General features: G+C 37.1%; 1 long non-coding RNA gene across 1 annotated transcript in view; it reads right to left on the bottom strand.

Annotated features, from left to right (window-relative positions):
• LOC114010220 (uncharacterized) overlaps nucleotides 1-7,341 on the bottom strand; it is a 33,160-nt gene extending 25,819 nt beyond the window's left edge. Inside the window, exon 1 of the long non-coding RNA XR_008745903.1 lies at nucleotides 7,243-7,341. This is a non-coding gene — a long non-coding RNA (uncharacterized LOC114010220). The remainder of the gene's footprint in view (nucleotides 1-7,242) is intronic.
• Nucleotides 7,342-24,228: the final 16,887 nt, after the last annotated feature.

The following is a 24,228-nucleotide window of genomic DNA, read 5'->3' as shown; positions in this document are numbered from 1 at the left end:
CAGAACAAACACCACCTGCTCATTAAAGTCATCCTTGAGCTCCCCGAGCTCACTGTGCAAGTTAAACAATTCCTAATTAAAGACAAAGACTTTTTCATAAGCAGTAATCAATTAATAAATTTTCACCACACACAGTGTTTTCATCAAGGAATGGTTCCGATACTGCAAAAAGTACATTAAAAAAAAGTAACTGTGTTCTTCTATAAAGAATTTTTGTGTGGCACAGCTGGCACATTTGAAAATAAAGGACTGTAGAGCTGGGATCATGAGTTACCTTTTCATCAGTGAATCACGTTAAATAATTCACACAAATGAAAGAGTGGATATGCACTTGTCTGAAAGACAGGAAAAAACTCTCCAGAACTAAACAGGACATTTCTCCCTACTAATTATTCAGACTGGCCCTATGCAAGTTAGTTTATTCAGAGTTTAAAGACCAAATAGGCCATACAGCATCTTTCTTTCATTTCAAGAGCATTTTTTCCCATATCCAAAAAAAATTTTTGACTAATTAAATTTAATGCTGCTTCTATAATATAGAGATTTTTTTTGAAATTTCATGCAAACTTCAGAGGAAGGAGAAAGCATTGGTAATTGTTACAGGAAAAAATATAAGTATTTAATATGGACTCATCATCCTCAGGCAAAAGGGTAAAGTAATAAAATGGCTTCTGCTAAAGTCTTCTGGCTGCCTGAGAAATGCCTGTTGCTCAAGGAAGAGAAGCAGGTTCCTGAAATATCCCACCAAAGCCCTTCCAAAGGGGGTACCACCCGCTTTCAGATCTATTAGCAGAAAGGTGGCAAGTGAACTTTATTCTCCTGGCCGACTCCTGTTGAAGTCTCAAAGCCTTGGAATAGACATGCACACTGCTTGTGGCAAATTTCTCCACGGTTTGAGCACTTTTGTGTGTGGATAATAACATACCTCTATCTCATTTACCTAACATAATCTGTGATCATACCAGCATGCCTTTATTAGGCTTCATAAGGCTTTAGGTTTGAAAAAATTCCCTGAGGAAGGGAAAGGAACAGGGAAAAGTAGGATGCTTCGGAAAGCTTCTCCTGTCTCAAGGCACTGTGTGCTGCTGGACTCCTGGCCATCATATCAGCTCACATACTACAGCCAACTTGAATTCCCGCCCCACCTCCCCTTCTGTCCCCACTGATATGTAAATTCACATTAAGACTTACTCCTTTGAAGTGTTGACCAAAGCAGAGTCTACTTTTCTGAGCAAGTTGTAATAACTCCATAAGGGTACATGCAAATTAAACATATAATCTATCAGTGTGCCATAGTGTGATGCCAGACACAGTGGACCGAGAGCTTTGAGTCAGGGAAGAAAATGCAAATCCATGAGACTGTGAAATATGTTCTGCATGGACCACATGGGCCAGAAAGCCAGATATAGTGTAAGCCTGATTTGTACTGTAAGCGGGGGTGAGAGCATGTGCTTTAGCATTTAATCCATGCCCAGATTTCCCTTGGCTGATGACCTTCTTAGTTCAGCCCAGAAAGCACACTAGTATGAATCCGTTGTGGATGATCAGGAGCCATAGCATCCACCATGAGATACATCAGCATAATGTTCTCAGTAGTGAGATTTTTGCTTGACATTCATCTAGAAGTGGTACAGATTTTCAAGCCAAGCCAGACAGACAGACATTAAGAAAATTAGTTTCTATCTAGTTACTACTGTGCTCCCACTTTCTTTTAACAGGTGGAAAGAGAGCAGGCGTATAGAACATTAGGCATCTCAGGTTAGAAAGAATACGGAATATTTCAGCTATTGTGTTGAAATGTAGGCTGGAAAGGGTTAGGGCTTTACAAAAAACCTGTTAATTCTAAAGTATCTGAACACTGTAATGTGAATCTGAGTGCTTTCAAGCCTGCATCATAAACTTTTGAAAATGGTTCATAACAGTAATAATACCAGAGAGATTTATCGTTACTGCAGTTCCTCCTTGCTTTAGAAGAAAGTTCTTTACTCTCAGTCTTGCCTCAGGCCATTAAACAATAAACCAATAATTACCAGAAAGTTCCTTGGGAACTGTTGGCTCATTATTAAAGCAGGATATGGTTAAAAAAAACAAGTGGAATTTTCAGAAATTACTTCACATAAAAAAAATAAACAAAAGCTGATTTCTTTTCAATGCAAATTTTGTGCTTGTACTCAATTCATATGCTACAAAGGCAAAATAACCTAAGCCATAATGGGCGATATTAAAACGAGGTTTGCAGCCTGAGGAAGAGAAATGTCAGTTGGAACCAGCTTTCTAAATAAACCAGGGATTACAGTGTGGATGAAGCGTACAGTGGCCAGTCTGCAAATGGAGGTGCTCAGTTGCTAGGTGTTAGCTAGGTGCCACTTCACAGTCTCTTTCCCATTTGTTCCTTCAGCTGCTTTTACTTGCTTTGCCACAAATTCTCACTGTGCATTTCACAAAGAGACAAAGTGTGGGATTCAGCTGCCCCCAGGTAAGTCAGCAGGGCCATCAGAGGCACCGCAGTGTGCTCTGCGAGGCACCTGGAAAAGTGCTGCTGCCCGCTCCTCCTCTGCCTGCCTGTCCCTGCAGATTCCTTGGCTGTCCTGAGCATTCTAAATGGCACCAAATGACTCTGCTCAGGCCTCTGAACCCTGCCCAGGGTGTCTAATCCTCAGTCCCTCAGTGAGCCAAGAGGCCCCAAAAGCAAATCAGACAGCTGGGTAGCTGGGTAGCAGGCTGAACTGCATGGACACCGAGTAATGAAAACCAAGATGCTTTGAGATGACTGTTTCCAATTTTACAGACAACCTCAAGAGCACTCCTGAAATGGCTGTTTGACCATTCTAAGCACAGCACAAGTGCATGCACGTTTCTAAATGTCTTTTAACCACTCCTAATCAAATATTCTTAATCATAGAAAACATACAAAGACCTACTAGATCAGTCAAAATACAATCTTAGAGCTGAGTGTATGGGCACTTTGATGTATAGAGAAGCCTGTTGTAGATAACAGTCTCAAGTGCAACTTTGCAAATTAGGTAAGCTCTTGAAGTTTAAGATATAAATTATGCACTGACTGAGCAAATGGAAGCCAGCTAAAGGTAAATAAAGTTAGCTGGCCAAGAGCAACACGGTAACATTTTCTTTTAAAAGTTGCAAGTGAAAAAAAGAAAGATGAAAGACAAGATTTTCCACAGTGTTGCATGATGGCCCACATCTCTGCTGTCTTGAATTCTGCATGAGTCTTACTGTTCACTTGGTGTAAACAATGTGCACAGATGTAATAAGTTTTCGGGGATCACAGATTTGTTTCAAACTAAATGTAATGTGAAGGAAAATACTAATGATTTCTAATTGTATTAATGCATTAGGATTGTTCAGTAACAAAATAAACAATTATTTGATTTTTTTTCTCATTAAGTTCACATCTGAAAACACACAGCACATAGTGTTGCAAGTATAATAACTGGGACATCATTGAGGATAACTACATTAAATCATCCACAGTAGAATTACCAGGGCTAAACACCTACTGATGTATTCTACTACATGATCTTCAAGTCCATGTGTGTTCATAAACCTACGGTCAGGAAGGAAAAACTAAGTTACCAGAATCTTTTCAGTAAGTGTATAAAAATACCACTAGCCTCCTGCTTATACTTCACCTGGTGAAAGTGCTCCTGAAAATATGGTAGCTAAGGAATATTGCCCCTGCATAAGAACTGCCCAGAAACAGTTTATTAGACAAATTACCATATTCATAAGAGCTGTTTGCCCAAGAATACTCACCCATGTAAGAAATTGTTCTAATGTGTTATATAGTTTATGAATGAGCTGTCTCTATATAGCATCGCATTTCAGAATTAAAGCTATTACTGTAAAATGCAGGAAATTGCATTCATGGTTAATTGCATAATTCATGAACTCAGGCAAAGTGTGAGCTTGGTAAATATGTAAAACTTTTCAATCAACTCAAGTAGAATGAAAGAGGAAAACACATTATTGCTGAAGCTTTATATAGCAAATAAATGTTGAGTGGAGGAATGCATTTTGGTTTACGTTCTCCTTTAATATTACAGAGGGAAAAGTCATGAGTACTATAAAAGTAAACTGGAATTACCTTGATATTTTTGTTTTTCTCTTATGGGGAAGATATAAAGATTCAAAGATTTCAACTACTTATTCAATCTAATGTTGATTATCTTGACTTACAAAGCACCTAACTGAAAAAGTTGATAGCACCATACACTTATTTACATTTTTATTACTTTTGATAGGAGCAAAGGGTGAAATAGGAAGAGATAACTATCTCTGAGGTGCGAGTATCTTTGAAAGTTTAGAATTTAATATTAAATAGAATATACAAGCCTGCACCTCTAAACTGCTTTTTGTAACAATCCCTGTTTCTTTTCAAAGCCAGCTTACACAACAAGGAAGAGAAAATAAGAAATCTTTATTCAAAAGATCATTAATACATTGCTAAACTTAATTTTTATCTTTTTAACGAAGACCTGGTTTTGAAATCTATTAATGATGTGCCTGATCTTGGTCATGCCAGCACTATGGTATAAACTTATGGCTGTTACTATCAGGCTTGCTAGTACTCTTCGACCATGCTTAAAATTTTTATTATATGTGGTGTTTTCTTTTGTAACTTTCTAGAGGGGAACTAAACAACATTGAACAACATTCTTTAAAGCAAGGATTTTAATCCAAGCAAAACAAATGTTTTTCAGACTAACAAAATGTTCCATTGTATTCACATTTTGTTCATATTTTTGCTGTCCTTTCTCTTTCATATCCCATTTTATCAGGAATGCATAAGTAGTCAGTCAAAATAGAGCATGACCATGACTTTTGCAAGGGACTGACCTCACGCTAGTTTCAGAGATCAGCCAACATACTACAGGTATGAATTTCTGCAAATAACAGAACATCTGCAGGACAGCTGGGGGAAAGCTTTGAGAAGAGCTAATGTTCATCCATCCCTCTGTAACCACCTCCAATTCCTGTTCTGGGATTAAGGACCTTGGCTGTTTTGATATACCTCTATCTAGGTGTATAAAATATGGATAGACATCAAGCGTGGTTTACTAAGCACTTTGAAACAGAATGATTCTTGCTTCAGTTTCTACTTCAGAAGTTGGAAACACTCTAGGAATAACCTAAGAACCAAAGAAGCTGTCCCTCAGGTCTGATATCTACATCAACACTTTATTTCTATAAATGTTGTTGATGTCTATTGCCCTGAAGTATCAGACCACAGACTGAGGTGATTACATAAGGAGTCAAGAGCCTACCTTGAGAATGGATCCCATAATCTACAGAAAATCATCATCTAGGAAAAAAAGGACATGAAAGTTAAATGCTGCAGAGTTGCTGGTAGACTGCAACTTTCTCTTAGATGTTTTGAGCAACTGTGTTATTTGGAACACTGTTTTATAAACATTATCACTAATGAGCATAGCTGTGTTTTGCAGCAGATTGTTCTCTATCAATGCATTGCACATAAAAGCATCCTACATGGAGTCACCGGTAGAGTAGTTTTTGCAGCTAAGAAGAATTTGCCTTCTCTTGCTGCAGCAAGGCTAAGGAGTATACACAGGAAAACATGGACAGCTTTGAATTAATATGCCATAGATAATAGTCACTCGCAGTACTTTTACACAGAATCTGAAATGTTTTGAAATTAAGAATCAAGATCAAAGGCATGGGTTTTCCACACCCATATATTTATTTGCCCTGTGCTTGAAATTTAAAATGCAATTCAAGCTCTGCAGAAGAACATAGGAGATTGTAGTAATCCACTGCTGAGCCACACGATACAAGTGACTTACAAGTAATGATATTTGTGACAGATCTGCCGCATAAGGAACATGATAGTGTTTATTACTGCTAGTGCTTCTAAGAATGTGTTCTATGGATAGTGCAATATTCTGTAGCAGATGTGAAGACTCCAGTATGAACAAATTAGTCAAAGATTTTCTTACCTAACAGTTTCCTAGACTTATAATATCAAGAACTGATTGATCTCAGTATAGCACAGCAAACAGCAGAATAGTTGATTTTACCAGCTGTTCTGACCAACTTTCAGTTTTTAATTGCTTTGTAACCCTTAGCAGATCTCTCTCAGGACCTAAACTCTGAGCATTTGATAAATATCAGGCTATCTAGCACAAGAAAATGTAAGTGCAAAATACTGAAAATGCTAGAACAAGAACAACTGTTGCTATACAAATTACTATTCAGTAATAATGAAGTCTAGGTCTTTCAACAAAACCCTGACTCCTCTCATTCCTAAACTAAACCAGGTTCTGTCATGGCTTGTTAAAATGTAGAGCTAAGGAGCTTGCCAGGAATGTACAGAATGGTATCGCTGAAAGAACTACTTGCCACACTGACTGATGATGCCATTGTAATGTACATCATAGTACCCTTATGTTCTTACCAAGAACCAACTAATTTGTTACTTTGTTTACATCGCTGTATAAAAGCAGAGCAAATTTACAGCCAGATCTTTGAGACTCAAGATGTCTGAAAGAAATAATCCTAGTTGTGGAGGTTTCTTATGTTAAAAGCTGCTGCACTGCGGAAAAAGGAACGATAGAGTCAACAACAGAATGGAGAAGAGATGCACGTCTATCACACAGTTCAATATGTAAGCAGAGCAAAAGGTCAGTGTGTTGCTACCTCTCATTAAGTGAGCAAGATGTATGTGCATTCTGTGAAAGAAAAAAATTCACTAAAAATATTTTGATGTTACTTTTCCAATAATCCAGAAAACACTGTGTTTTCTGTGTTCAGCAAATGGCAAAAATATAAACTGGTTACTGCTAGTCTTACAATTAGAAATCCTGCTTATTTAAGGGGATCTCTCAGAATTGGCTTTAACCATTTGTTTCTCTGGAAAAGAATTCCAAGTCAAAGGTTAAAATTTCCACTTGTAGGAATCATCCTTCTACGAAAAGGCTTTACCAGATGGATTCTGATTTTTTGAAATGGACATAAAAATAAAACAAAATGAAAGCCTCAAGAAAATACAAGAAAATTTTAATGTCTGCCATGAGAATTATTTTTTTAAAAGCTAAAATGTAATAAACAGAATTTTTCAATGTCAAAACTAGTTACTGTGAAAAAAGGAACTAACAGTTTTCAGCATCCATTAATAAAATGACACATGTTTGAGGAATTTGGAAAATTGGGTAGAAAAGAAAAAAATTTAATATTCCAAAGTAGTACCCAAATAAAATTAATTACCTCAAATGCTGACTGACTGGTTCAACATATTGCAGAAACAGGGCTTTTCTTCCTTCTGTTCAGTCTGAACCCAAGGTCTTGTCACAAAATATTCTTGCCTGGACAAGAGGGAAAAAAGCAATTTACCTTTCTTAGAAAAAAAACCAAAAAATTCCCACAAGAGAAGCTGGGAAGTACAGTTATCCACTTCCTGAAATGTGCTTACCTGGACTTCCAATGCTCAGGTTTGAAGTTATTTTTCTACGTTTTTTTTTTGTCCACTGAAGGGCTTCTTACATCCTTTTCTTAATAGCAGTCACAGCAGCTGCTCTTTGTATGAAGTTGTACTCAGCTTGAGTTACAACAAAAGTTTGCTGGTTTGTTATGTGTCATTATTTACTGAAATGACCACCTGCTCAGTGCCATTGAAAACAAATTAAAACTGCCCTAATGTAAAGATTTTCTAGTCTAAAATTCTTAATACAGTCCCAGTACAGAATTACTCTGTAAATAATGTAACATCCTGGCAGGGACCTCCAACCATTCGATGAGCCTTAGGTATTCTACAGAAAATATAGTTAATTATAGGCAATCTAATCAAAATTTTAAAGCTGACAGTGGCCTTTCTGTATAAATGTATTCTTCCACAGAGAAAAGATTAACAGCCTTGGGCTTCACTGATTTATGACAACACAAGACAGAATAAGGCACAGCAGAAACAAGATACTGGAAATGCCACTGAAGGCAAATAGAAGACATGAGATGTCGGGAGGTGAGAGGGGAAACAGTAGTAGCTAACATGAAGACAACAAAAACTGAGAGCAACATAGCCAGTAAAGTGAAGAACAACATTTTTGGTAATTGTGCTTAGAGAGAAAGGCCTTACAGGACTCAATGAGGGAGGACTAAATGAGATCAATGGCTAGAGGTGACTTCAGGTTAAAGTATGCAGAATATTAATTGTATTAAATATGTAGTCTAAAACATGCTGTATGGATTTATATCGGGTTTAATGTTCCATTGTATTATCAAGCTTAATAATTACCTTTAAACCTTTTTCCTTTAGCATTCCCTGTAAAGATATATATATATATATAAAATTCATATAGCATGGTATAAAAACAACTAAAATGAGTATTTTAAAGCTTGAGAGAGTTGCACTACATACATCTTTACCTCACCACACATAAAAATGAAAATATAAATAATATGAATACAATCTACAGACAGATTAACATCTGAAACTAATGAACGTGAAAGAGATAACAGTTTGGAAAGCAGAACTCTTACCACTTACAAGGGCATCAAGTGGTAAACTTTCAAATGAAATGCAAATAAACTGTTATTCCGAATGCATCAATTACTAAAATCCTGGAAACAGTTATCAAGCCAAAGTTATAATACAAATGACAGGTCCCACAATTTTAACAAGACATAATGAGTTTACATCTAAATGTTCCTCCAGCAATAGAAAATTCATTCCATTTCCAAGTCTGTTGTTTTATGTTTGATGAATCTGCAATTAATTCCTCCAAATTTAACTTTTCAGTGGAAATTTGTACTATGCTTTATTTCATAGAGTCATAGGACCATTGAGGTGGGAGAAGAACTTTGAGATCACCAAGTCTAACCATTAACACAGGACTGTTGATTCCACCACTAAACCGTGTTGCAAAACATCACATCTTTGTGTTTTTTAAACATCTCAAGGGATGGTGATACCTCACCCTTTCAGGGAAATTTTTTTCCTAATATCCAATATAAACCTCCTCTGGTGCAACTTAAAGGCCATTTCCTCTTGTTCTATTGCTGGTTACCTGGGAGAAGAGAGCAACCCCCACCTGTATACAACCTCCTTCCAGGCAGTTGTGGAGAGCAATAAATTCTCCTGAGCCTCCTTTTCTCCAGGCTGAACACCCCGGTTCCCTCAGCCACCCCTGACAAGACTTGTGCTCCAGACCCCTCACCAGCCTCGCTGCCCGTCCCTGGACACGCTCCAGCACCTCCCTGTCCCTCTTGCAGCGAGGGGCCCAAACCTGAACTCGGTACCCGAGGTGCAGCCTCACCAGTGCCGAGCGCAGGGGGACGGTCACTGCCCTTGCCCCGCTGGCCACACCGTTTCAGCCACCAGCCAGGACGCTGCCGGCCTTCCTGGCCACCTGGGCACCCTGCTGGCTCCTGCCCAGCCGGCTACCAGCCAGCACCCCCAGGCCCTTTCCCCCCAGGCCCTGCCCAGCCGCTCTCCCCCAGCCTGGAGCGCTGCGGGGGGTTGCTGTGACCCAAGGGCAGGGCCCGGCACTGAGCCTGGTGGAACCTCGTACAGTGGCCTCGGCCCATCGGTGCAGCCTGCCCAGACCCTCTGCAGAGCCTCCTGCCCTCAGGCCGACCAACACTCCCGCCCAGCTGGGGGCCATCTGCAAACTGGCTGAGGGGGCGCTCCATCCCCTCAGCCAGGCCCTCCATAAAGACACTGAACTGGCCCCAGCACGGAGCCCTGGGGACACCGCGTGTGACCAGCCACCAGCTGGGTGTAACCCCACTCACCACCACTCTGGGCTCAGCCATCCAGCCAGCTTTTTACCCAGCACAGAGTCCACCTGCCCCAGCCGTGAGCAGCCAGTTTCTCCAGGACAATGCTGTTGGACATGGTGTCAAAGGCTTTACTAAGATCCAGTGTTGCAGCACAAGCAAGCTATCAGGCTGTGACAAGGCTTTTACCGTTGATCAGATTCTACTGTCCGGCTGTTTCTCGTTCCTCCAGAGGTCAGACCACCCCGCTCCTCCTCCACCCAACCCCCTCTCCCACCATCCTCAGGGCTATTTAACCACTTAGCAGGAACGAGCTACAGCTTATTTGATGTAGTCCTACATTCCCAATGGCATCTAAAGCTAAATGGTTCTGGGCATGTGTAGCGCAGCTGGCAGAAGGCAAGTAGGAACCTACTGACAGAAACTTAAGCACAGAAACAGGAACTGAATACTAAACTTAGGCAGCAGCTTCACGGAGATTATACAAGTATCAGAAAAAACTGAAAGGTAGAGCAAATCTGCAGAGATCCAGTTTAAAGCCAAGCCCCCTTTCTAAATTTACCTTCAAATTGGTCTTAATTAGAGCTCATCTTAATGAGTTGCACTGAGTTAAACATCTTTTTAACATCAGAACTACATCCCTGTTAGAAGCTTTACCACAACAGTTTCTAAACTGTGCCATAGTGGTGTCACAAAAACTGAGGCTAGACCAGCATTTATGGACTTTGACATTTTAGCCAGTTATTTTAGTGACTTCTGGTGAGGGAAAGACAATTAAAATCTGATTAAGACAATGTAATGAACAATAATAATAATAATAATAAAGCAACCAAAACCCAGAGAAAGAGCTATTAAAAAGGAAAAAAGAAATTAGTTTAATTCACAGTTGAGAAAAACGTGGAATCTTATATTTGGAACAGATTCATCTGTGCCTAATTTTTAATCCAAATAACTTTGATCACATTTCATACATGTTAAATGAAGTCTATAAGTGGAGCTAGCAAATACAGATCTTACAGAGGAGCTGAACAGAATGTAGTCCCTCTTAATTATTTACATAACTCATGTCAACACTCCTTAGCTAAACATTGTAAATGTTTCCAGTACAGCTATCAGAGTATTAACAATTGGTGGGTTGTTTTACACTCTAAGAAGCTCAGACAGTGGAACACAGCAGATTTACGTGTTCTATTGCCTTTTAGTGATATCCAATCGAAAGGAAAAGGAAACCATTTACTGAGTTGAAAGTGAATGTAAATTACAATGCAGAATTAAGGGAAAAGGAAATAAATTAGAAATGGTTAGAACTGATACACGATGTTATTTACTCTCCTGAATCTTCCTGCAAGGCTTCTAATGAAGGTGTGATTTCTTTGCCATACAAAATGCTACCATATTGACATTCTGTTAACCGTCAATTTATGGTTTCTCTTACCTTTAAGATGAAGTTAGCAGAAAACTGTAATTCTATTAATCACAGAAAAAGCACAACAGTACTTGCATAAAAATAATAAATACTAATGTTAAAGGACATATATCCCGAGTCTGCTAGTCCTGTGTGGTGAACACACCCATGTATTTCAAGGTGCTTAGACAATATTCTGCAGGGATCCTGATCTGGCCATATGTTATTGAACTTCCTTATCTAGTAGATAATTTTCATTAAATATGTTCCCTAAAGAATTATTACAAAAGGATGACTGATTTCAGATGTATCTGCTTTCTTGTATGTGACAAAATATATATGCATAGATATCTATATGGTTTCATACACTGATCAGAGACTGTTAATGTCATACACAGTATACACAACAGTGACCTTCTTCCATATATTTCTTTTTATGGCAACTCTTTCAAGACTGATCAGAAATAGTTTAACAAATAACCTCTCTGCAGTTTTTACAGCACATTAACCACACCTTGAAGTAGCTACCTGATGTCCAGAAAGATGCACATAAGAAGCCTACCTTGGCTGATGATTGCTGCAGGGGTTCTCTGAAATAAAATAGTGTTAAATGCAACCATCAGAGCTTGGAAAAATTGAGCAAAGAATAAGCACTGGTGCTGTTCATTAAATGTCAGTCTGCTATCAAGTGATAATGAGCACAGATCTACCAAGTTATTTTTATTTTAGCTATCTAGAACCAGATGAGGTAATCAAATGCTGTGCATTGAAGATAATTTCCTAAAGCAGAAGAAAGAATCTTTAAAGAAATGGGTATCAAGTGAAATACAAGATAGCCAATAGATGCAACTTATTTCCATGTCCAGTGAGTTTTATAAAAATGTTATGGAGAATTCTGATATGTGCATATTTCTCTAGCCATAAGATTATCACGGCTTACGTCAGTATCACTAAAATCAGGATTTGGCCTCTATCACAGATATTTTTGAGAAGCCTATTCACTGTTGCATCTAAACATCAGAGTACCAGAACACGACTGTTAAAAGGCACAATATCAAAGCTTAAATAGGTTTTCTACCAAAGTTCAACTGTTTTATTAGTGATTTTATTTGTTAATTTTCTCTAGAGAAACATCCTTGCAAAAAAGTTGGCTTTCTGCAAAATACATTACTATAGAAATTAACTTGACATCCAGAGAGAACATGTGAATTACAGTTTCTCAAGTTCTTTCTGAGTGTATAATTAAACTGGCCCTTGATATGATGATTTAGTATCTTTAATGTCAATAATAGAAACCTGCTTCATAAAATAAAATTGGAAATGAAGGACTGGCTGTTCATGATGAAAATATTACTGCTACTTTCAGTGCTTCAACAGCTTGATAACTCTTGCATACTTTTCAAAAAATCTGTCAGATTATATTAAGTATTAGCTTCACCTTTACTCCGTTTATATCTTGACTTTCAAGTACTTCCATTTGATCACATAGGTCATGATGACTACCAAAAAACTCGAGAGGAATAGAATATATTTTGTCAGTTTGTGCTCTAAAGGATTTTTCAAGAGTCAAAGAGAGACTGTATGATTCAGCAAAATAAACATTTCACTGAATAGACATCAAACATTAGCATGCAAACCAGAAAATCAAGTACATACCACACACAAGTTGATATATAAACTTTTCCTTTGGTTTACACTATTCTGTATTCTCCAGTATAAATTAAAATGTCTAAAATATAAAGTACCAGGTTAAGGAAAAAACACATCCAGAATGTTGACTGCAGCTTAGTTCCAACAGCTAAAAGTTGATGCAGTTATTGTAATTACTTTACAAGGGCCATGTGACTTCAAAGTGAAGTCATTAGAAGCCAGTTTCTTAAAGACACCTTCCATCTTTTCTGTTATTTCTCTTAGGTTTGAATTCTTAAAATGTGTACACTGTATAATTTATTCACCATTCCTAGTAACTTAAACTTCCTTATCTTAATTACTAACTTGTTTCTTCTCTGTATTACTTGTCAGCATACCACTCCCAATCTACTTACCCTTTCCTATAGCAGCATAAATATGCATTTAGCAAATTACTTCTTCTACCACACCCACGCCGCCCCCGATACTCTGGATAATGGCCAGCACTAAATAATAAATCAGATATATGATTGGAGTGCCCCTCCCACTCTTGACAGGATTAATCTGAAAACCTAATGTTATTTACAGGAATACAGTAGGAACATGATCCAGTTTGCAAAAAAATCGGTGGGAATATTTTTACTGTAATTTATCAGCTATAATAGAAGATGAAAGAAGTTACTGGGCTCCTAGAAGATTTCCCAGGTTATAGTAAATTCTTGTTAAAATGAAAATGAGTGTGTAACTGCTTTCTAACATCTTAGCTTTCATGCTATGTAGGTTTTGGTCACTGGGATCTTGTCTTTTGCCTGAGCTTTCTAAAGCTCAGGAAGAATGAAGTTCCTTGACTGCTTAGGTATCTTTCCTAATTTTTTAAAAAGAAGACAGAAAATATTTTGTTGAAAAATGCATGTCCAGCTTCACTACAAAGCCAGATACTTTAGAATGAAATACTAACTACAACTCTAGTCTTATTTTCTGCATAATATAGTATAGAATTTAAGTCCAATTTGAAAATGTACTGATATTTAAGACTATTATATCTTAGCTGATTGTGTAATATACTTGTAAAATAATTTTCACCCCCATTGTTACCTGAATAATTTATTTTAGGGCTACACAGAACTTGGAACTTGCTGTATTCAGCACAATTACTGCACACATAGTGTACATTGCTGAGCTATTCATCTGAAAAGGGGCATTTAAATATGTTCATTTTTTCCCCTACTGTATTTCAACTATAATTACATGATCCACTAGCTTTTACAGTTTGTCTGTTTTACATTAAGATGCAATGGTCTGGCACAAATACTGAAATACAGGGTCATAATTTATTTTCTACATGAGGAACTGCTTTTTCATTGTTTAACTACACAAATGTCAGAATTCAATACCTTCATTATATTTCAGTCAGAATAATGATGAGTACTTTAAGAAACTGAATGGGTGGTGTTCTTTTAACTTACCCATGTGCAAGATGAGTAACAGAAAAATTTGCAAGGCAATGTTGCAAATAATGGGAGTGTAGATAGAAACAAATACTGATGTGGATGTAAAGCTGCAGATTTATATCTGATCACTGAAGAATGGCTGAAGCCTACTGCTAGTTAATGGTGGTTACCATGCTATTTGGTAATGGGTTTAGATGGCAATTTATGCTGAATATTTATTAAGCTGTACCATAAATAATCATGATAAATGTATTTAACATTATAGTAAGATACGATGGACCTTCACTCATTTATTTTATTATGCCGGCTTATTTCATGGCTGTAACACTGGATTGTCATTAACACTAAATGTACCTGGCCTAATTTTTAGAATGCAGCTTGCTAAATGCTTGAGGCCTGGTCCTATATATTCACTAAGAGCAGTGGAGACAGTCTTAGAACCCAGAAGTCTATAAGAAGGGTAGCGAAACCTGGAACAGAAGATTTTGAAATAGTATCAACATTAAGTGTGTGGATTATAACAGCTCAGGTGAATAATAACTAATTCTGCATCTTTCACCACCTCATGCAAATTTTCCTTCTAGGCAAAAATCAGGAAAACCAGAGCACAGTTGCAGAAGTAGGAGGAATCTGGTAAAAGAAGTGCAGAAAATTTTCCTTCCCTTTTGACAGAACAGAAAATTTTATTTGAAAACAAATTAAAGCTTCAACAGCACTTTTTTCATCAAAACATTACTTGCTTTTCTGTTTTTCATTATTTACTGGTTGGTTACTGTTACAGACTTTTTGAAAAAAAAGTCTTTGTTCCAGAGAGATGAGATGTGATTAAATGCTCAACAAAAATACTAGAATAATATAGTCTATAACAGATCTTTGAAACAGTTTTCAGAGTTTTGTGTCACAGATACATTACTTTCATAAGATTCTTGTATGTATTTATATCTGAAAGCTGATACAGAAATGAAATGTTAAGACAGACCTATAATTTCTGTCTCAATAATAGAAAATTGGTATCTAATATCCAGAATAATTATGGTAATGTTTTGTCACTAAGAATGTCCCTATGTCTAGACTGAAATAGTTCATCATGGTTACAGATTATTTCCAGAACATTCATGGGTTGGAACTGCTGTTCTCTGGTGATGTGATTTACCAAGATTTCCACTGGAACAGAGATATTAAATCTTCTGAAAATCCTACTTCCCTTGTTTCAGCAAACAAATAATTTATGCTTATTAATTGGTACTCACAATAGTAACAATATTTGCAATAGGCCTTTCAATATCTTCAATAGGACTCTGAGTTGGCCATGAATTAACTGCTACGCTCAGTTTCATTTTGTGTGATCAAAAAATACTTTCACCCCAGCTAATCAATTTAAAAATGTTCTGCCCATAAAGCTCTTTGTTCGCTGAATAGTAAATGTGGTTTGGATGTATATTCAGTTGTAAACTGTGGTTACAAGTCCATAATAGAGCTGGAAAAGTATCAGGCTAAAGAAGCTCACTGGCCAAGGATAAACAGGAGGAACTGACATTGAAATGAGAAAGTTAGAGCTGGTCAGATGGTCTAAGTTGATAAATTATAGGCATTATAAAAATACTAGTTGAGATCTCAATTCTTTTCTGTTGACAAACTTAATCATACATTCTGTGTCTCTAAATGTCTCCCAAGAAGTCATGGCAGATGTAAAAAAAAAACCAACAAAAAACCCCCCAGATCCTCCTTCCATTAAAACTCACAACTCACATAACCAATGTCCTGCATATCAATGAGAATGTAGAAGAGAGGCCAACTGCACACTTGCTGTCTGTAACTAACACAACATTACTGGCTGGCTAGCCAAATACGTAGTATTTCTGTTTTCTATGAATAACAAAAAACTCTGCTTCTAGTATTAATATCACTTATGCTTAAAAAATCACTATTGTCCAATTTTTCAAACAGACTGTTCCATCTACATTTCTAATTTTTAATAAAATTTTGTAAGTAGAAATGCAGCAAGAATTTTTTCTACTCTAGAGAAAAAAATAGAGCTTTTCATTTGCAAAGTTGTCTTCATTCAATTAAAAATTAGCAATGCGTAGCACATTTTAGCAGTAACCTTTCAAGATTTACACAGGGAAACAAATATCTTTTTAACATACTCTGCATAGCTTTAGAAGTATGGATAAGCACTTGAATAAAGTTTAAGTGTTGCTAAATGCATACCTCAGGTAAAGATAAAAAAGAACGGAGAGAAATACCTGTGTAAAGCTGTTCCTGTGATTCTTCATATCCTAGTCATGAAAGCAGTTTTCAAAACTATCTGAAAGGAACAGAAAAAATTAAGAAAACAGATTGTCTGAAAAGAAAATACGGCTGGGCAAAATGATGATGTCTCACATATATTGTAATATAAGGGAACAGCAAAATGCCCTGTTTCATCTCACCTTCCTGGGATCAAAGACATTTGTTTCTTTCCTGATAGAAGACTGCCTAATAAATCAAACTCATCTTCAGTGTAAAACTGAGAACTGACCCCTTCTAATCAATCTCAGAGAAGAGCTAGACTGAAGATCAGTTATGGATACTGTGGTCAAGTGAGATTATCAGAGAAAAGCTTGTCCTCTAATGATTTTGTGCTGCTTTAGCCTATGTAATTGCCTTCATGGGTGACAGTAAGTACTCTGGCATTATTATGCCTACATTTTAAAAAGTTATATTTCCTTGGAAAGAATTGTTTGGTTGCTTAATGTAAAGATTTGCTGTTATAAGACAATCCATTAATGTGAAGATTTCCAATTATATTCTCAGCATCCTTTAATTAGCACCAATGGTGATTTTCTATTTGATAAATATTTCACCTTTTCTGTCACAATTATGACAACTACAGTTGGATTTTTTTAGGAGGGGAAAGGTATTTCTGAAACAGGCACTGTAGTTATCTTTCATTATGCAGAACTGGCACAAAGAGGCAAAGGATTTTATCATCCTAAAGCATACTTTGGGTGGCCTGCTTTCTGCAGCAAGGACTCCACAGTCAAGCAGAAGAAGAAGACAATAATTATACCACTGTATCAAGTGAGCAGGCAGTATTGCTATGAATGGAAATGAGAAATTAGTTTGAGCCCTGTTAGGATGAATTTTAGGATAGGGACTCCTAACCTAATTTTCATTACACTCCTATGTTATATAATTACTGTACATCTTAACTGAAGGGCAGAGAAAGAAGTAATCCAAGGAAAACATAGGAAACAAGTGGTGATTCTTTTGTTCTTGCTCTCTTCTCTTAGAGCTTTGTTTGTGTTTTCTGGGGTAGAGGGAGGAGGAGAAGACATGATGGAGGCTCTTTTGTTTTATTTCCTTTCCCTGATGCAGAATAAGACACCTTCCGGATCCAATTTTTGCAGAAAGCAAGTTCTAGCACAGGAAAGTTCTTAACTGCAGAAATGTTAGCCAGAAGGTAAGGAGATTGGGGCATACCTTGTTCCACGTATTCGTGGCTGACAGAGTCTCCTTTAGAAAGATTATCTGCTATCATTAGCTTTAGGGCATGTGATCATCAGCTTCAAAGCAAGCATGAAGTGTATGTATTTCCTCCCTCAGCATCTGCACTACTGAGTGCACTTTAGTGCAACAGAAAATCCAGTTTTCAGGAAATGTGAAGAAATATTCCAAAATGCCTGAAGTATTAAAAATAAAAAAAATTATGCATAAAATATCTGTTCTGGCATGTTAGTCACTTTTGATCGCTACCCACAGGCAAATGCTAATGAACAAAACTCAGAGGTACTGGTTTCTGCTCACATACCAAGGACAGCCCTCCTTACAATACAGAGCAGACACCTCCATTTACAAAAGCTGAAATTGGACAATTCAACTTTGTTGGTCAGATGGAACCTAGCTGTAGTTTTATGTAGGTAGGAATGGATGAGCCCTACCTTTTCTACACAGCAATGCTAGCAAGGAAGGAAGCTACAGTATATTACTATCTGCTCATCTTTAGATTAATTAATCATCAAAGGCTGTGTTGCACATTCTTGTCCCACCCACTGTAGTCTACTAACATTTAAAGCCTCTGCCAGAGTCTTTGTATAGACATCATGGGTCAGTCATAGTCTTTGTCTTGACATCAAAAGGAAATATAAACTCTCTGAGCAAAAGAATGTTCATACTTAAATTGATGATGATTAGAAGTTCTGATTGGTGCTGTAAGAAAAACCGTAAGAAATAACAGACAGCGCCAATAAACAAGGGGCTGATTGTAGGTTGAGTCAGATGAAAATGATAAGTGACTCAAAAACACATTAACATAAAACTGGTCTGAAGGATTTTATGTTTTTTTTCCAATCATTTGTGCTTTTACACACTCTGTTCTTTGCTCTGTGGCAACCCAGTGCTGCTGTAACCATAAAATTCTTTCCAGAGATGAGCAGGTAACAGTCTTCTAGCCATAATAATTCATGCCAGTTAATGATTTCCATTTTTCACCTTCTAAATTTTAAGGAAATTCTTTTACAGGGAAAAGCACTCTCAAATGCACCTTATACTTTTCCTTCCTCTTTGCACAAACCTACAGAAACGGATACCCTCATACACAGTACAACTCCTCTCTGAGGGCTTTCAGGTCAAAGCCAGCTGAAAAACTATGAAGATGGCAGAAAATCAGCACCAAGCACAGTTAAGCAGGGTACAACATTTCATTCCTTGCCCCAGAGCCCAGTTTTATCCATGCTTTGATACCACAGCCAAATACAATCACTATGCTGGCTCATCATGACAGTGTTCCTAAATGCAATGAACAACTGTAAGCCACCCAAATTTGCATCTACCACCTAAAATATAAAACCAGATTTGCATTTCAAAGCTCAGGGTTCAAATCAGCCAGGAAAAAAGAAAGTATTTTTCCCCATTCCTAAACAGTTTCAGATCATTGTCTTAGAACAATACCAATTTTAAAATAAATTTAATCTTGTAGCTAGCAAAAAAAGCATTGAAAGTGTTTTGACATATATTTAAAACGCCAGGTAAATGGCTGTTTTCTAAAAGAAGCATAAGGTGGAGGGGGTGTGAGCAGAAAACATGCAACATACCTTGAAACTTCCCAGTTTGAAATAATAATTTCTCAAAATAAGCATATTGAAATAATAATTTCTCAAAATAAGCATATAGGAGACACTTCAGTTGAATTCACGCTCTGTATACTCCTTACAAGTGTTAACAAAGAATGGAGGAATATCCTGGGACCTAAATCACCGTGGTAAGAAATAGACAAATGATAAACTGAAATACTGCTGATTGTGAATCTGAGATTAGCTATACTGAGATATGATTTAATGTTCAATTTATCACAGAAAAGGCTTTTGGGAGGCAAACAATGGCAAGCCATACCTTATATATTGTAACACTTACCATAAGGGAATATCTCAAAATACTTTGCTATGACAAAAAATGTATGAGATTGACATAAGTCAGTGATAGATGTAGCAAAATGCAACCACACATGGTTAATCTCATACAGCCCAAGACATTACAATCAATTTCACGAGACTGTATTGACAATAATTCAGAAGTTATTTCCTTCTGCCATAGTACAGTTTCCCCTGGACAATAACCAGAAACAGAAGGAACTGGGGTTTAGAGATTATGACCAGAGATCAATGCTCGTAAAAGCACACAGTACTTTCTCGCAGAACTTTCTGAACCATACATAAATTCTGAATTAATACAGTTTGGGTTTCTAAATTAATTATTAGGGTATATGAGATATAAGCTACGTGTAAAGTGATGTCCTGGTTTTGGCAGGGATAGAGTTAATTTTCTTCCTAGTTGCTGGTACAGTGCTGTGTTTTGGATTTAGTATAAGAATAACATTGATAACACTGATGTTTTAGCTGTTGCTGAGCAGGGCTTACACTGAGTCAAGGACTCTTCAGCTTCTCACACTGCCCTGCCAGTGAGCAGGCTGGCTGTGGGGACGTGCACAAGAAGCTGGGAGGAGGCACAGCCAGGACAGCTGACCCAAACTGGCCAAAGGGATATTCCATACCATAGAACATCATGGTCAGTATTTAAACTAGCAGGAAAGCTGGCTGGGGACCGCCGCTTGGGAACTGGCTGGGCATTTCTCAGTGGGTGGTGAGCAACTGCATTGTGAATCGCTTCTTTTGTATATTCTAATTTTTTTACCATTATTATTATTGTTATTGTTATTATTTATTATTTTCTCTTCCTTTTCGGTCCTGTTAAACTGCCTTTATCTCAACCCATGAACTTTACTGGTTTTTCCCCAGTTCTCTCCCCCATCCCGCTGTGGGTTGGAGGTTGAGCAAACAGCTGTGTGGAGTTTAGCTGCCTGTCCCCTTAAACCACAAGTGACTTGCTTACACTACTCCATGGATCACAGTATTCAGTGCAATGACTAGTTAATATGTTTATCTCTGCCCTCTGCTAAACGGAATGTCAGATGCTTTTATAAGTGTTACTTGTAGGCATAGCAGAAAACCCCAAATTTTTTAATGCCTAAATGTAAAAGAATGCTGTCAAAGAAGTCACAAATGACAGCTGTATGCAGAGCTAAAGCTATTCCTTCTCTTCAGCATTCCCTGTCCTCAGTGTGCAACAGGATGATAGTTTGGGAATCACATCAGAAGAGGCCACACTGCAACATTTCTTCATACTGAACACAAGATTCTGGAAGTTGTTGAAAGGAGTAAGTGCCCAAGGAAATCTGGTCTAAAACCACTCTCTTAAATTACAAATTTACTCTTTCAAAATCATATTTAAACTAATTTTTAGTGGGCAGAGCTGAAATTTCACAGCAACACTGAAAATGAAGCTACACATATATAGTACCCTAAACACAGCACTCAAGGTTTAACATTTTAATCAACACCAATTATTGTGCAAACCCTGCTTTAGGGACTGCCAAAATGTGGATGAAATAAAGAAGAATGAAATAGAAGAGGAAGATGACATGAGACACGGGCCTGTAGAAGACAGAATAATTCTCTCTGTGTAAAAACTAATTCTGAACTAATATCTCCAGATCTAGTATTCATGAGCAGTCAGGTAGGTTAACTATTTCACCAGTGTTTAGCTCTTAGTTTCTACTTTCTGAATATCCCAAGTCATAATGGTCTAGTCATTTCTGCATAATGACGCAGGGGCACCTACACAAAGTGTATCAGCATTCCACCTTTGCAGTTGAATGGGGATGGGTGAACTTTGGGTTCAGTGATCTAATATCACCATATTTGTGCTATTTAGGTTGCAGTAACTACCCAGAATGTCATCAGCTTCTGAAAAAACTGCTGCCACTAAAATGCAGAAAGCTCTAGGCAGAAGAGCTGCTTGTGGCTTCTGTTTTCCTGAATGCTTGGCAGGTTATCAGGCAGAATGAAAAACTCCACATTCTGCACCTGAACTTGAGAGGTATAAACCACTGGTTTCCTCACCCAAATTTACCACTATTCTAAAATGCAGGGAGAAGAAGGAAATCTGAATCCTATGTAACTACTGACTTTGTTTTGGGTATTTAATGAGACTAGTGTTCTAGCAAGCCTGCTGACACCTCTTTCTCAGGAAAGGACTTTGAAAGGGATATGTAGAGACAAATTAACAGGTTTTTGCTTGAAATATTTAGTAGTCATAGCACAGTGTATACCAGTATGTCACACACAGAGGTGTCCAGAGGACTGTTCAGTTGCTTAGTTTAGTAACGTTTTTGAAAAAGGACTGAATTCTGCTTAGTTTACACATGTATAATTCCAGAAAGCTCAGTGAACACCCTTAGTACAATTTAACAATAATACTGTTCAAGGGCTTTTTTTTTTTAAGGGTATAGACATTTCCTATTAAAAAGAGCTGACTGCAACCCATTTTAAAATAAGATAACATGGAACATTAACATTTGTATACCTTGGCTATATATAAAATAGTCAAAACTTTAATGTTGTTTGGAATAGAAGCATCTTATTCATATTTTAGTTTGATTTACCTTGAAAGTCTGCCTGTAAGTCTCTGAATAATTTTAGGTGGGAATATAGTCTTGGACTTTTATACAAAACCAATTTTTCTCAAGAAACAACTGTACAATTAATTAAATAACAGAATGTTTCCATTAGCTGGATGTAGTAGGTTTTCTTATCTCTGTGCTAAGGCTGAGTAATTTTAAGCACAGACAAATAACTCACTGAATTTCATGCAGCAAATTGCAAGTAGTGGCAGAATCACAACTGAGGGATTTTTAGCTTCTAGCACTTGTTTGACCTTATTGTCCTTCTCAAGTGCATTGACCTGTTAGATGGTAACTTGAGGCAGAGGAGGTAGAAATGGCTTATAATGGATTTCCAATGGTCCTAAATGTCCTGTATAGCAAAGCCTTGTTTGACACATTAAAGTACAGCTAGATACTCCTATTCCATTCAGTAACATATTTCTCCCATGTATCCCATGAGTGGAAGTTGTACTTAAACCAAAACACCTCTTTTAAGATGCATGTGGGCAAAGAACTTTGTAAAACATCAGATCTCTGAAGGATTCTAATTGGCTTTAAAAACAGCGAAGTAGAGACATCAAAAAATAGTTTTTCAATGGAAGATAATAGAAAAGGAAACATGAGAACTGGGACATTTTTATTGACTTTGACAAAAAAAATTAAAGCAAAGATCCCCTAAGTTTATCCTCAGAGTTTAATCAGGAAATACTTATGTTACAAATAATAAAAGAAATAGGATGGCACAAACCCGACAAAGCCTATGCTAAATATTTCATTCTAAGATAGAAATTTTTACTTTTTATAAAAAAAAAAATCATAATGTCCAGTGTATAAAATATTGACATTCCTCTCTAGCTGCTGTCTACCAGCCTGCTGTTGAAGATTACATCCCTACAGTTGAGTACTTCTGGATTTCCTCAGCCAAAATCAGTCAGGTTATTCTTCACAATTAAATAAGTGTTTTATACTAACCCAGATTATTTTCCCTCAAGTGGTTAAGAAAATGCTTATAAACACTTCTCTACATACTAATATATGGATACAGTCAATGTAACAGATGGAGAGAAAAGAGCAGCATCCCATCCAATACCTAAAATACATGGATTTGCAACAATCCCCATTATCAGAAGACTACCCTATCTTACTCCCATATCTAAATAAGAATTCTCATTGTTTCATTGAGTTATTTATTTGTTTTATAAAATTTTGATAAGAATGTTCAAAAATCTGGAACCAGTGCTAGAAAATGGTATAATGGAGTTCAAAGGAAGTAAAAGGCGAAAGCATAAAAAATAATACCTTGCATTACCTCATCTCTTCTATAGCTTCAGTAGGTCTTTAAATAGATCTAAAGCTACATACCTTGGAAAACAAAACACAAATCAGAACGCAGTTTCCCTCAAAGCTACAACATTGCCAAACAAATTGTTAAAACAACATATTTGACGACACAGTAACACTGAATGCTTTAACATCCATTAATTACATTAACTTCATTAAAACAAATTATCATTAATTTTTAGCGTGCCAGCATTGAACAGGGAAAAAGAAGTCAGAAAGATTCTGTAGAAAATTTTATCAGTGGTCCTTATAGAAAAGCTGTTCTCTCTGTAAGTAAGTAAATTCTTCTGCTGAAGTTACCAGAACAGAAATATTTGCTGCAGAGCTAATTTGAGTAGGAAACTTACAATATTTTCCCAGTAAATTCAGCCAATGTCATCCTTAATAATCATCATAGTGATTTCACAGTCATGTTCAACAGGTTAAGATGGGACAGTTGTCCAGAAGCACTTTCACGGACAGTACACCTTAACCCTTTTTAGGCCAAAGTCTACTTGACTTTCCTGAAAAAATCCATAGCCCACACCCTGTCATTAATGCATTTGTGTAAATGTCATGACGATTTCCAAAATTTAAACTAAACAATATTTAGGCTAAATTTGAAATAATTGTTTGTTATTGTTCCTTTTGCTAGTATGGGAATAGACACACATGTGATGGTTTTTTACACC

Source organism: Falco peregrinus, chromosome 2 (genome assembly GCF_023634155.1).
Source record: "Falco peregrinus isolate bFalPer1 chromosome 2, bFalPer1.pri, whole genome shotgun sequence".
Lineage (NCBI taxonomy): Eukaryota > Metazoa > Chordata > Aves > Falconiformes > Falconidae > Falco > Falco peregrinus.
Note: the sequence above shows the minus strand (reverse complement) of the source record. Positions and strands in the feature narration are given on the sequence as shown.